The 13,564-nt window shown below is 43.7% G+C and overlaps 1 protein-coding gene across 1 annotated transcript in view; it reads left to right on the forward strand.

The window, feature by feature from the left end:
• Window positions 1-13,564, forward strand: part of LOC121866676 (exocyst complex component 5-like) — a 176,815-nt gene that overhangs the window by 17,963 nt on the left and 145,288 nt on the right. The gene's annotated exons all lie outside the window — the stretch shown is intronic.

Raw genomic sequence — 13,564 nt, forward strand, 5'->3', positions numbered from 1 at the left:
TGTTCATACTCACAATGTTTATACTCACAATGTTTATACTCACAATATTCATACATACAATGTTCTTGGACTATCTATGTACACCACCAGCAGCTGACGTGTTTTTAGGTAACAAATTCTCAACAATGGGAAGAGGCGACAACCGGGCTGACTTGACACCTCCTCGAGTGCATTCAAGGCCGCCTGAATAATAGAAGAGAGGAGGACAAGGGGTGGAAGGTAGGTGTGAAGAATTGTGTGTGAGTGAGGTGAGGTGGTGAGTGAGTGTGGTGGTGAGGTGAGTGGTGAGTGAGTGGTGAGTGTGAGTGAGTGTGGGGTTGTGTGTGTGTGTGTGTGTGTGTGTGTGTGTGTGTGTGTGTGTGTGTGTGTGTGTGTGTGTGTGTGTGTGGGGTTGTGGTGTGTTGTGTGTGTGTGTGGGGGTTGTGTGTGGTGTGTGTGTGTGGTGTGTGTGTGGGGGGTTGTGTGTGGTGTGTGTGTGTGGTGTGTGTGTGTGGGGTTGTGTGTGGTGGTGGTGGAGTGAGGTGTGGGGTTGTGTGTGGTGTGGTGGTGGTGGGTGTGGGGTTGTGTGTGAGTGTGAGTGTGAGGTAGGTGGTGAGTGTGGGGTTGTGTGTGGTGAGTGTGTGTGTGTGTGTGTGGGGGGGTTGTGTGTGTGTGTGCAAGAACAAACAATCCATTTGTTTAATTTCATATATACTCAAAATAGTTATCTCAGTACCTCATCATAACACCCCCCACCTCTCCTCTCCCCCTCCCCTCACCTCCCCCCACACCTCCCCACCTCTCCCTCCCACACCTCTCCCCACCCTTCACACCTCTCCCCCACCCCCCTCCCCCACCCCACACCTCTCCCCACCCACACCTCTCCCCCACCCTCCCTCACCCCACCTCTCCCACCCCCCCTCTCCCTCACCCCACCTCTCCCTCCCCCATACCTCTCCCCACCCCCATACCTCTCCCCCACCTCTCCCCCACCCCACCTCTCCCACCCCCCTCTCCCCACCATCCCCCTCTCCCCACCCCATACCTCCCACCCCCCACCTCTCTCCTCCCCCTACCTCCACCCCCTCCCCCTCTGGCCACTGCTAAACTTGGATAACTCAGACAAATGTTTACGTTCTCCAAACCGGATCCAGATTTAGTATTATGGCGCTGGGGGAGTAGCAGCTGCGGCCTTCTGCTGGCTCACGCTCCCGGCCGCGTCATGCTCCAGTCAACCCTGGATTTTATGCTCTTCTGATTGGCTGCTTCATGCTCTTTCATTTAACAAGTGAATAATTATACAGTTAAATCGGAACAACACGTTAAATGGCTTATAGTGTATTAGATCATTTACATAAAGAGTTTAGTGTCTCCCACCGGGCTCTAAAACACCGGGAAAATTACAACACTGAGGTGACGAGATGTTGGGTTAGGTTAGGTTAGACTGGGTTGGGTTAGGTTAGACTGGGTTAGGTTAGGTTAGACTGGGTTAGGTTTAGGTTAGACTGGGTTGGGTTAGGTTAGACTGGGTCAGGTTAGGTTAAACTGGGTTTGGTTAGGTTAGACTGGGTTTGGTTAGGTTAGACTTGGTTAGGTTAGGTTTACGTTAGGTTAGGTTGGGTTTCGTCTTATAATCCGAATTCCTTTATTCCTGTTTTATACTATTCATAAGCGACAAATACAGGCGTTTAAGCATTCCTTTTCTTTTTGTAAAACACACACACACAAACATACACACACCAAACACACTCACACACACACACACACACACACACACGCAAACATACACAAACACATACACACACACACACACAAACATACACACACACAAACATACACACACACACACACACACACACACACACACACACACACACACACTCAAACACACACACACACACACACACACACACACTCAACACACACACACACACACTCACTTTAAACCTCTTGATATGACATTACTTATTCACTATGGCTCAACCGCTCTTAAAACGTCTCCACATCATCATCACTACAGCCTTAACCTGGACTTATAAATAATACTCGACATTTATTCATTTCCCTCAAAACATTATTCTTACAAGTACTTCTTATACTCATTGATATTCATCATTCTCATTATTATTTGCTATTCTCATTATCATCATTATTTATCATATTAATTACTCACTATTATCATTATACTCATCATCATTATCCCACCAGTCATTATTATTCATCACAGTCATTATTGTGGTAATGTATTCATTGTATTCATCACCAGACTCATTTTGTTGGGGCTGACTCACCAGGCCGCTGTCAGATGCTGGTGAGTCAGTGTTAGTCAGATTACTGGAGGTGACCCTGAAGGAGTGAGAGTGGTGAGACGGAGGGGGAGGAGGGAGACGGAGGGGAGGAGGAGACGGGGAGGAGGAGACGGAGGGGGAGGAGGGGGAGACGGGGGGAGGAGGAGACGGAGGAGGGAGGAGGAGACGGGGGGGAGGAGACAGGGGGAGGAGACGGGGGAGGGAGACGGGGGAGGAGGGAGACGGAGGAGGGAGGAGACGGGGAGGAGGAGACGGGGGAGGAGGGAGACGGGGGAGGTAATTAATGAAGAGGATTTAAGGGGAGATGGAAGAGGAGGAGTTGAAGGGATGGGGATGGAAGAAGACAGGGGAGAGAGGAGGGATGGCGGATGGGAAGAGGAGAAGTAACTGGAGGAAGAGGAGTGGGAAGGATCTTCGTTAATGAAGGGAAAGGAGAGGGGAGGAGAAAGTGTGGGAGGAGAAGAGGAGGAGGAGGAGAAAGGGGGAAGGAAGGAGAAAGAGAAAGAAGTGGGTGGGAGGAGAAGAAGGTGTATGTAAGTGAGAGGAGAGGTTACCAACTGGGTGTGTGTGTGTGTGTGTGTGTGTGTGTGTGTGTGTGTGTGTGTGTCAATAAGTAACGTCTTGTTTACATACATATGAGTAATAGTACTGATAAACGATGAATAATTGAGTACAGACGGTGAGTACAGAGGTACGATGGGACTCTCTCTCTCTCTCTCTCTCTCTCTCTCTCTCTCTCTCTCTCTCTCTCTCTCTCTCTCTCTCTCTCTCTCCTCTCTCCGGCTCAGATAATAACACACACGCTAACAATGTCCATCCTTGATAGCTCCGTTGACTTCTGAAATGTTCCTGGTTTGCTACACCGGCCTGTATATATATAGATTACCTTGGTTGTCCTGGTTGATGGGTTTTGGGGTGATATATTTCGCTGTGGTTGTGTGTTTGGTTGATGGGTTAGGTTTTGAGGTGATTTAGTTCGGTTTGGTTGTGTGTTGGGTTGACTGGTTGCTGGCAGTTCATGTACGTATAACTATCTCGGTTGTCTTGGTTGACAGATTGATGACTGCTGGGTTTTAAGGCTGATACATATTGGTTGGTTGTTTGGTTGATGGATAGTTGTTAATTGGTAGATAAATGTTGGTTGATAGTTGTTGGTTGGTGGGTACTAGTAGACTGGTTAGTTAGGTTAGGTTAGGTTAGGTTAGGTCAAGTTTGTTCGGGAAAATCCTAACCTAATTTAGTCAGGGTCAGAAGTCCTATTAACATATTTCTAGGTCAAAGGTCGTACCCATACCCCCTCAGGTCACAGGGCAAAGGTCACGTACCCTGCTTACAGGTCACGTACCCATACCTCCTCCAGGTCACGGGCAAAGGTCACGTACTCCATACCCCCCTCGCCTTGGCTCATAGGGTGTGGGTTCATCGTCCTGACTAGCAAAAAGCAACCCTAATTACCTCAAGATGGTTCCGAACTGAGCTAATTACTCTCCATCATGCCAAACTCGGGAGGTAATCAGCCAGAGGTTTCGACCAATTGATGGAATCTCTGTTTAATTCTCTCTCGCTAAAGCCAAGGATTAGTGTAACAGAGGGTCCATGGTGTGTGTGTGTGTGGTGGGTGTGTGTGGGTGTGTGGGGTGTGGGTGTGTGTGTGTGTGTGGGTGGGTGTGTGGGGTGTGGGGTGGGGGGTGTGTGTGGGTGGGTGTGTGTGGGTGTGGGGGTGTGTGTGTGTATGTGGGTGGGGTGTCTGTGTGTTATGCCAGTCGAGTGTTTGTGTCATGCCAGTTCAGTCCTTTGTGTCATGCCAGTTCAGTCCTTTGTGTCATGCCAGTCGAGTGCTTTGTGTCATGCCAATCGAGTATTTTATGTCATGCCAGTTCAGTCCTTTGTGTCATGCCGGTCGAGTGCTTTGTGTCATGCCAGTCGAGTGCTTTGTGTCATGCCACCGAGTGCTTTGTGTCATGCCAGTCGAGTGCTTTGTATCATGCCGGTCATGCTTTGTGTCATGCCGGTCGAGTGCTTTGTGTCATGCCAGTCGAGTGCTTTTGTGTCATGCCAATCGAGGCTTTGTGTCAGCGCCAGTCGGCGTGCTTTTGTGTCATGCCGGTCGCTTTGGTCATGCCATTCGAGGTTTTGTGTCATGCCAGTCGAGTGTTTTGTGTCATGCCAGTCGAGTGTTTTGTGTCATGCCAGTCGAGTGTTTTGTATCATGCCGGTCGAGTGTTTTGTATCATGCTAGCAGTGTTTTGTGTCATACCAGTCGAGTGTTTTGTATCGCCGGTCGAGTGTTTTGTATCATGCCAGTCGAGTGTTTTGTGTCATGCCAGTCGAGTGTTTTGTATCATGCCAGTCGAGTGCTTTGTGTCATGCCGGTCGGAGTGTTTTGTATCATGCCGGTCGAGTGTTTTGTGTCATACCAGTCAATGTTTTGTGTCATGCCGGTCGAGTGTTTGTATCATGCCGGTCGAGTGTTTTGTATCATGCCAGCCGAGTGTTTTGTGTCATGCCGGTCGAGTGTTTTTGTATCGCGCCGTCGAGTGTTTTGTATCATGCCAGTCGAGGTTTTGTGTCATACCAGTCGAGTGTTTTGTGTCATGCCGGTCGAGTGTTTTGTGTCATGCCGGTCGAGTGTTTTGTATCATGCCAGCGAGTGTTTTGTGTCATGCCGGTCGAGTGTTTTGTATCATGCCAGTCGAGTGTTTTGTATCATGCCAGTCGAGTGTTTTGTGTCATGCCGGTCGAGTGTTTTGTATCATGCCAGTCGAGTGTTTTGTGTCATGCCAGTCGAGTGTTTTGTATCATGCCAGTCGAGTGTTTTGTGTCATGCCGGTCGAGTGTTTTGTATCATGCCAGTCGAGTGTTTTGTATCATGCCAGTCGAGTGTTTTGTGTCATACCAGTCGAGTGCTTTTAGTCATACCAGTCGAGTGTTTTGTGTCATGCCAGTCGAGTGTTTTGTGTCATGCCAGTCGAGTGCTTTTGTGTCATGCCGGTCGAGTGTTTTGTGTCATGCCAGTCGAGTGCTTTGTGTCATACCAGTCGAGCTTTGTGTCATGCCAGTCGAGTGTTTTGTGTCATGCCGGTCGAGTGTTTTGTATCATGCCAGTCGAGTGTTTTGTGTCATGCCAGTCGAGTGTTTTGTGTCATACCAGTCGAGTGCTTGTGTCATACCAGTCGAGTGTTTTGTGTCATGCCAGTCGAGTGTTTTGTGTCATGCCGGTCGAGTGTTTTGTATCATGCCAGTCGAGTGTTTTGTGTCATGCCAGTCGAGTGTTTTGTGTCATACCAGTCGAGTGCTTTGTGTCATACCAGTCGAGTGCTTTGTGTCATACCAGTCGAGTGCTTTGTGTCATGCCAGTCGAGTGTTTTGTGTCATGCCAGTCGAGTGTTTTGTGTCATGCCAGTCGAGTGTTTGTCATGCCGGTCGAGTGCTTTGTGTCATGCCAGTCGAGTGCTTTGTGTCATGCCAGTCGAGTGTTTTGTGTCATGCCGGTCGAGTGCTTTGTATCATGCCAGTCGAGTGTTTTGTGTCATGCCAGTCGAGTGTTTTGTGTCATACCAGTCGGAGTGTTTTGTGTCATGCCGGTCGAGTGCTTTTGTGTCATGCCAGTCGAGTGCTTTGTGTCATGCCAATCGAGTGCTTTGTGTCATGCCAGTCGAGTGCTGTGTCATGCCAATCGAGTGCTTTGTGTCATGCCGGTCGAGTGCTTTGTATCATGCCAGTCGAGTGCTTTGTGTCATGCCAACGAGTGCTTTGTGTCATGCCAGTCGAGTGCTTTGTATCATGCCGGTCGAGTGCTTTGTGTCATGCCGGTCGAGTGCTTGTGTCTGCCAGTCGAGTGCTTTGTGTCATGCCAGTCGAGTGTTTTGTGTCATGCCAGTCGAGTGCTTTGTGTCATGCCTGTCGAGTGCTTTGTGTCATGCTGTCATAGTGTTTTGTGTCATGCCATTCGAGTGCTTTGTGTCATGCCAATCGAGTATTTTATGTCATGCCAGTTCGGTGCTTTGTGTCATGCCAGTCGAGTGTTTTGTATTGTTGTTGTAATTCCTGAGTCAGTAAAGTAGTATGTCTTGCCTATATTGAATTTGTTGACAGTATTTATGTAGATTAGCTGAGTTAGATTAGTTTAGTTTAACCTTTTAATAACGTAATGTTTATTTTTATGTTTGATCTGGTAATACAGCATCATGTCATTTTGTTCTGGTAATATCATGTCATCTCATCGTCTATCATGTCAGTTAACACAATCCTAGTTTAATGTATCATGATATTTAAATAATATTTGTTAGTTTATCGTTAGTTGGTGCTCTATTCTGGCTACATTTGGCTCGTGAGGTTAGTTCTCTGTTCTGGCAATGATGATTATGATTGTAACCTTCTAACTAGATTACTGTGGCCTTTAGACTTTGAATCACCACAGAGAGTCGAGGTTGTTAACTGAGGTAAGGTTTTATGCAACACTGCTAAATAAAGATTCTCACAATTGCAAAATTCCTAAAGATAGACTCTTATATTTGCAACATTCCTAAAGTTAAGATACTTAAATTTGCAACATTTCTGAAGTTAGACCTCTTAAATTTGCAACAATCACGAAGTTGGAATCTTAAATTTGCAACATTCCTGAAGCTAGACCCTTAAATTTGCAACATTCACGAAGCTAGACTCTTAAAGCGCAAAATTCACGAAGTAGGCTCAAATTTGCAACATCCACGAAGCTAGACTCTTAAACCTGCAACATTCACGAAGCTAGGCTCAAATTTGCAACGATTCCAAAGGTAGACTCTTAAATTTGCAACATTCACGAAGCTAGACTCTTAAAGCTGCAACATTCACGAAGCTAGACTCTTAAAGCTGCAACATTCACGAAGCTAGGCTCAAATTTGCAACATAGTTAAGAAGGCAGCTGTTTCATCCTCGTATTCATGAAACACCTTAGAGCTGCCGGCTGGTCTAAGGTAAATATTTTACAGTAGTCTTTCCACCATTCGCTTGTCTCGTGTAAATGATTTACAATGGCACCTCGTCCCTCTTGTAAATTTTACTAGTTTTTAATGGGATATTTTACCGGGTTTTTTTTTTTACATTTATTCCTGTTTTATCATTCATGAAGTCTTATTAAATATATTGTAAAAATAACGAAAAATTGTGAAAATGGTAAAGTTTTTGATTGTTAAATATCTTAGGGATTTTGTTTTACTCCAAGATAATGTAAAAAAAAAAAAACGTTTATGACATCCTGAAAACGTAGAAACATCGAAAACCGTAAAAAAAATGGAAAACGCATAAAAACCCATTGAAAATCTTATAGACGTCTTGGAAAACGTCTTAGGAAACGTATCGGGAAACTGTCACATAAGGGGTCGTGTGTGTGTGTGTGTGGTGAAACAATGGACCCGGATGACTAGTGTTCAGCCAGCCAGGCAACTCAGCCAGCCAGGCGGATGTACACACTTGGTCTGGCAGTGTTTTTGTAGACCTTCAGTGTTTGCTTGTCGGCCGTAACTCCCGCGAACTACACGCCATTATACACCACCGCGAACTACACGCCATTATACACCACCGCGAACTACACGCCATTATACACCACCGCGAACTACACGCCATTATACACCACCGCGAACTACACGCCATTATACACCACCGCGAACTGACTATAATTCATTGATTTATTATACAACACCGCGAAGTGTCTCCTGCTGTATAATACATTGGTGAATATATGCAAAAATCTGACCTCATGGTGTATATGCCAAAATCTGTCTTGGTATACTACGGCAAGAAATCTGACCAGGTATTGTTTATATCTGAACCATTACTGCAAAAGTTTCCAAAGTTTGGGGAAAGTTTTACGATTTGGGGAAGTTTCTTGATGGTGGAAAGTTGAATTAATGCTTACTGGAATTCCATGGCGGTATAAACTTTGGTCCAAACTTTGTCGATTTTCTTACAGGTGGAAATTTTTATAAATACTTTAAGAAAATAATTGATTGTATATTTTATAAAAACTTTGGAAACTTACTAAAGTGTCGATTTTTTTTTAAAGACTTCAGGAAATTAACTGATGTTATGTAGTTTGATTAAAACTTTGGGAATTATTATTATTGTTGTTATTATTATTATTGTTATTGTTATTATTATTATTGTTATTATTATTGTTATTATTTTTATTGTTATTATTATTGTTATTATTATTATTATTATTATTACTCAATTTACATTTACTTATTTATTAATAATATATGTAATAATAATAATAATAATAATAACAATCAGTAGGTTTTATTTTGATATATTCCTCCCCCTCCCCCCTCCTCTCCCAGGTGACCTCGTTTGGGTAAAGGTCACAGGTCATTGCAAGCACAGTTGTTGATGCATAGGTTGAACGCTTCACTTCCATGCATCTCTTATTAATAACTTCACAAAATTGTTTGAAATTCACTTGTTTTTGAGGTCAACAGTCATTAAGGTCAGAGGTCAGGAGTCATTAAGGTCAGAGGTCAAGAGTCATTAAAGTCAGAGGTCATGGTTCATTAAGGGCAGAAGTCGAGTTATTAAGGTTAGAGGTCAAGAGTCATTAATATCAGAGGCCAAGAGTCATTAAGTTCAGAGGTCACGAGTCATTAAGGTCAGATGTCGAGTAATTAAGATCAGGGGTCAAGAGTCATTAAGGTCAGAGGTCACGAGTCATCAAAGTCAGAGGTCAAGAGTCATTAAAGTCAGAGATCTACAGCTCAAGAGTCTTTAAGGTCAATTCAAGAGTCATTAAGGTCAACAGGTCAAGAGTTATTTAGATCAGAGGTCATTAGGGTTATGGTTGTTGAGGGAATAAATACCAAGAAGGTACACTGCCCTATTGGGTAACACCTAACTCCAGGTCGTTGAAAGACTTTTTTATGGTTCACCTGAAGGTCAACCACCTTAACACTATTGGGGGATTAGGTGAGGTTGGGTTAGGTTAGGTGAGGTTGGGTTAGGTTAGGTGAGGTGAGGTTGGGTTAGGTTAGGTGAGGTGAGGTTGGGTTGGGTTAGGTTAGGTGAGGTGAGGTTGGGTTAGGTTAGGTTAGGTTAGGTTAAGTTTGTTTTTGTTTGGTTAAGATCGCTGTTAATAGATTATAAAGGTGGGGTTAGGTTAAGTTACATTTGGTTAGGTTATGTTTGGTTAAGATGTGTTTGAATAGGTTAGGTTAAGTTAGGTTTTAATGGGTTAAGTCAGAACAGGTCAGCGTGGTTAAGGTAAAATAAATAGGGTGGAGATACCTGGAGTGACTATTTTTTCCAGAGACAGGGAGGTCAAAGGTCAGGAGTCATTAGTATCCTCCTGCCTGATGAAGTTGATACCATAACTGGACACGTCCCCTCCTGGGCGGCTCGGTGGACCACATTACTGATGAAAAATGAAGCTAGGGGATGTGGGTGGGGGAGGGTCTGGGGAGGTGTGGATGTGGGAGGTGGTGTGGGTGGGGTAGGGGTGACTGTGGGTAGAGGAAGGGATCTGGGGGAGGAGAAGGTCAAACTTGACTCCTACTGACTTTTGGGATGGAGGTTCAAAGGTCAAACTGGCTTCATGTGAGGTCGAGAGCCATATTGGATACTTACACGTCACGGAAACTTGACCTTACATATTGTTGCATAAAATGGTAACCTCTCTCTCTCTCTCTCTCTCTCTCTCTCTCCTGCTGATGTTATCACCTCTTGTGTGGGTTATTAACGTGTTATTTTGGCCTCACCGGGAAGGTTATCTTGGCGGCTTATCTCTCTTGTTTTACCTACAATGTTTCATGTAATTTACAAAACCCTTATTATGAGTTTTTTATTGTGGTTACATTATTATTATTACTACTGTTATTAATAGTAGTTGTCGTATTATTATTATTAGTAGTAGTAGTATTGTTGCTACTACTACCACTACTATTACTACTACTACTACTACTATTATTATTATTATTATTATTATTATTATTTAAAGTGTTACATATTTTTCCCTACCAGTAATTACCATTGAGATTTCCTTCAATTTTTACCTATAGTTTCATAACAAGTTTCATAAGTCATGGGTAACTCCACCCAGTCTCTATGTCCCCGCTGTTACTTCCTCTGCATTTTAAATAATAATAATTTTTTTGGGGTAGTAAATTTTACATAGTTCTTCCAACATTATGAATTACGATTTACGATGATTTTTAGCCATTGTTTATTTTGGTTTGGTAAATTTTGCATATTTTCCTTTATAATTATTTTTCATTGTGACTTCCTGCTATTATTATCATTTATTATTATTATTATTTCCTCTGTTCCCCATCGCGTTTACCATCATTTTTCATTAATATTTTTCACTACTACAGACACACATTTTACCTGTAGAGAAATATAGGAGGAAATGAGGTAATTTATCACATCACGTCTACCTGTCCGTCTAACCTCCCACCCCTCCTCTCCCCCCCCACCTCCCTTCCCTCTCCCCCCTCCTTCCCCCACTTCCCTTCCCCCCTCCTACCTCCCCCTCCCAGTGACAGCCTAATAGATTACCTTGGAATCCTTACCTATACAAACTGTACATTGGTGCGGCTTTTTCCTCTTGAGTGATACCCGTCTTGTGGGGCAGATTTTGAAGGATCTACCATAGGCCCTTATCGATATGTTTAAAATAATGGTCGTTATTTGAGTTGGGATTACTTAAAGGTGTTGGATTACTTAAAGGTGTTGGATTACTTAAAGGTGTTGGATTACTTAAAGGTGTTGGATTACTTAAAGGTTTTGGATTACTTTAAGGTGTTGGATTACTTAAAGGTGTTGGATTACTTAAAGGTGTTGGATTACTTAAAGGTGTTGGATTACTTAAAGGTGTTGGATTACTTAAAGCTGTTGGATTACTTAAAGCTGTTGGATTACTTAAAGGTGTTGGATTACTTAAAGGTGTTGGATTACTTTAAGGTGTTGGATTACTTAAAGGTGTTGGATTACTTAAAGCTGTTGGATTACTTAAAGGTGTTGGATTACTTAAAGGTGTTGGATTACTTAAAGGTGTTGGATTACTTAAAGGTGTTGGATTACTTAAAGGTGTTGGATTACTTAAAGGTGTTAGATTACTTAAAGGTGTTGGATTACTTAAAGGTGTTGGATTACTTAAAGGTGTTGGATTACTTAAAGCTGTTGGATTACTTAAAGGTGTTGGATTACTTGAAAAAGGTATTTTATTCTAAGGTGTATTTCTTACCTGTAATAAAAGCTGAAAATATCATTACTAATTAACTCATCCAGGTGTGTCTAGGTGAGGGTAATTAGGACGAGTCAATTAGTTGAATATGTTGTGTTAAGTGATACTAAATGGTCCTTATCATAATAGAAACTTGTATTAGAATTTAGTGCAGGAAATTTTGGTCGGAATTTTCAGAATTGGAATTGAATTTTTTTCGTAGTTTTTGTAAATTAGCGAAAAAATCCAGAGTTGAGGATTTATTTTATTTTTTATTGTTTTTATATATATACTGAAACAATTGAAAAAGTTTAGTTTCGTATTATTATTTTTTTAATCTGAAGAAACAATATAATGGTGATTTTTTTTCACTATAGAGGATCAACTCGGTGAAGAAATTTTGGATCAACTGAAGAATTTCCATCCCAGTTTATTTCACCTGAAGATTAGCCACCCTAACATTATTTGTGTTAGGTTAGTTAGGTTTGGTTAGATTAGATTAAGTAGTCAGGTTATATACACCAACACACAGACACACACAGCACACACACACACACACACACAGACAGACACACAGACACACACACACACACACACACACACTGTACAGCCCTGTAAATGTATTGAATGTATATTATTGTCTAAATCACATGTAAGTTTGTTTGTCTTCAGCCACCTACTGCAACTCTATAATAAACCGTTTATTATTATTATTGTTTACACACACACACACACACACACACACACACACACACACACACACACACACACACACACGCACTCAACAACACACTCCAAACAGAAAGACAACCAAGCACAAACAGGTACTTAAAGTCGTCTCTAAGTTCATCAGAAGCACTTACAAGCGTATAATCGGGCGGAGTGGGTGTTGCTATCGGCGAGTGTAGACGTTGATGTATGTGGGAAGGACTCAGTCAAGGGAGCGGTAGGAGAAAGATGGGAAGGTTATCTGCACGTTGCTGTGGTGCTTCTGGTGCTAATGTGGGGAGGCTGTTGGGGAGAGGGGGTGTGGGGGAGGAGATGTGTATGGGGTGTGCTAGTGGGGAGGAGAGTGTGGTGCTGGGGAGGGTGTGTGTGGGTGTGTGGTGCTGGGGTGTGTGTGGGTGTGGTGCTGGGGGGGGGTGTGTGTGGGTGGTGCTGGGGGGGGGGTGTGTGTGGGTGGGGTGCTGGGGGGGAGGGGGTGTGTGTGGGTGTGGTGCTGGGGAGAGGGGTGTGTGTGGGTGTGGTGCTGGGGAGAGGGGTGTGTGTGGGTGAGGTGCTGGGGGGAGGGATGTGTGTGGGTGAGGGTGCTGGGGGGGAGGTGTGTGTGGGTGAGGTGCTGGGGGGGTGTGTGTGGGTGAGGTGCTGGGGAGGGTGTGTGTGGGTGGGGTGCTGGGGGGGTGTGGTGTGGGGTTTAGGCAGTGAATATGAATGACTGGGGTGTGGGGGTATTGTGAATGAGTGGGATGAAGGGGTGGTATTTGAGTGGGTGGGATGAGAGGGTGTGTGGGTGATGATGGAATGATAACTGGGTGAGGTTGGTTTATGGTGAAGAGAAATTGTGTCATGTGGGTCGGGGTGAGATAAGGAGGGTGAGGTTAGGAGATGGAGGAAGAGAAGTGAAGGAAGGAGAAAGAGAAGGAACATAAGAATGGAGGAAACTGCAGCGGGCCTATTGTCCCATACTGGGCAGTCCCGTTTACACCCAACCCCTATCGCTCATATATCCATCCAACCTATGTTTGAAGCTATCCATCGTATTCGAGTTAATGATGATGTTTGGTAACTTGTTCCATTCATCCACTACTCTATTTCCAAACCAATGTTTACCCATCTCGCGCCTAAATCTAAATTTGTTTAATTTAAAACCATTGTTACGAGTTCGCTCCTGGTTGGATAGTTTGAGTACCTCTGTTATGTCACCTTTGTTTAGCCCTGACTTCCATTTATACACCTCGTTCATATCGCCCCTCACTCTACGTCTCTCGAGGGAGTGCTTCAAATTAAGATGCTTTAACCTGTCTCTGTACTCAAGATTCCTAATGCCTGGGATTAGTCTTATCATTCTTCTATGAATTCTTTC

The sequence above is a fragment of the Homarus americanus genome, unplaced genomic scaffold (genome assembly GCF_018991925.1).
Source record: "Homarus americanus isolate GMGI-L3 unplaced genomic scaffold, GMGI_Hamer_2.0 scaffold20504, whole genome shotgun sequence".
NCBI lineage: Eukaryota > Metazoa > Arthropoda > Malacostraca > Decapoda > Nephropidae > Homarus > Homarus americanus.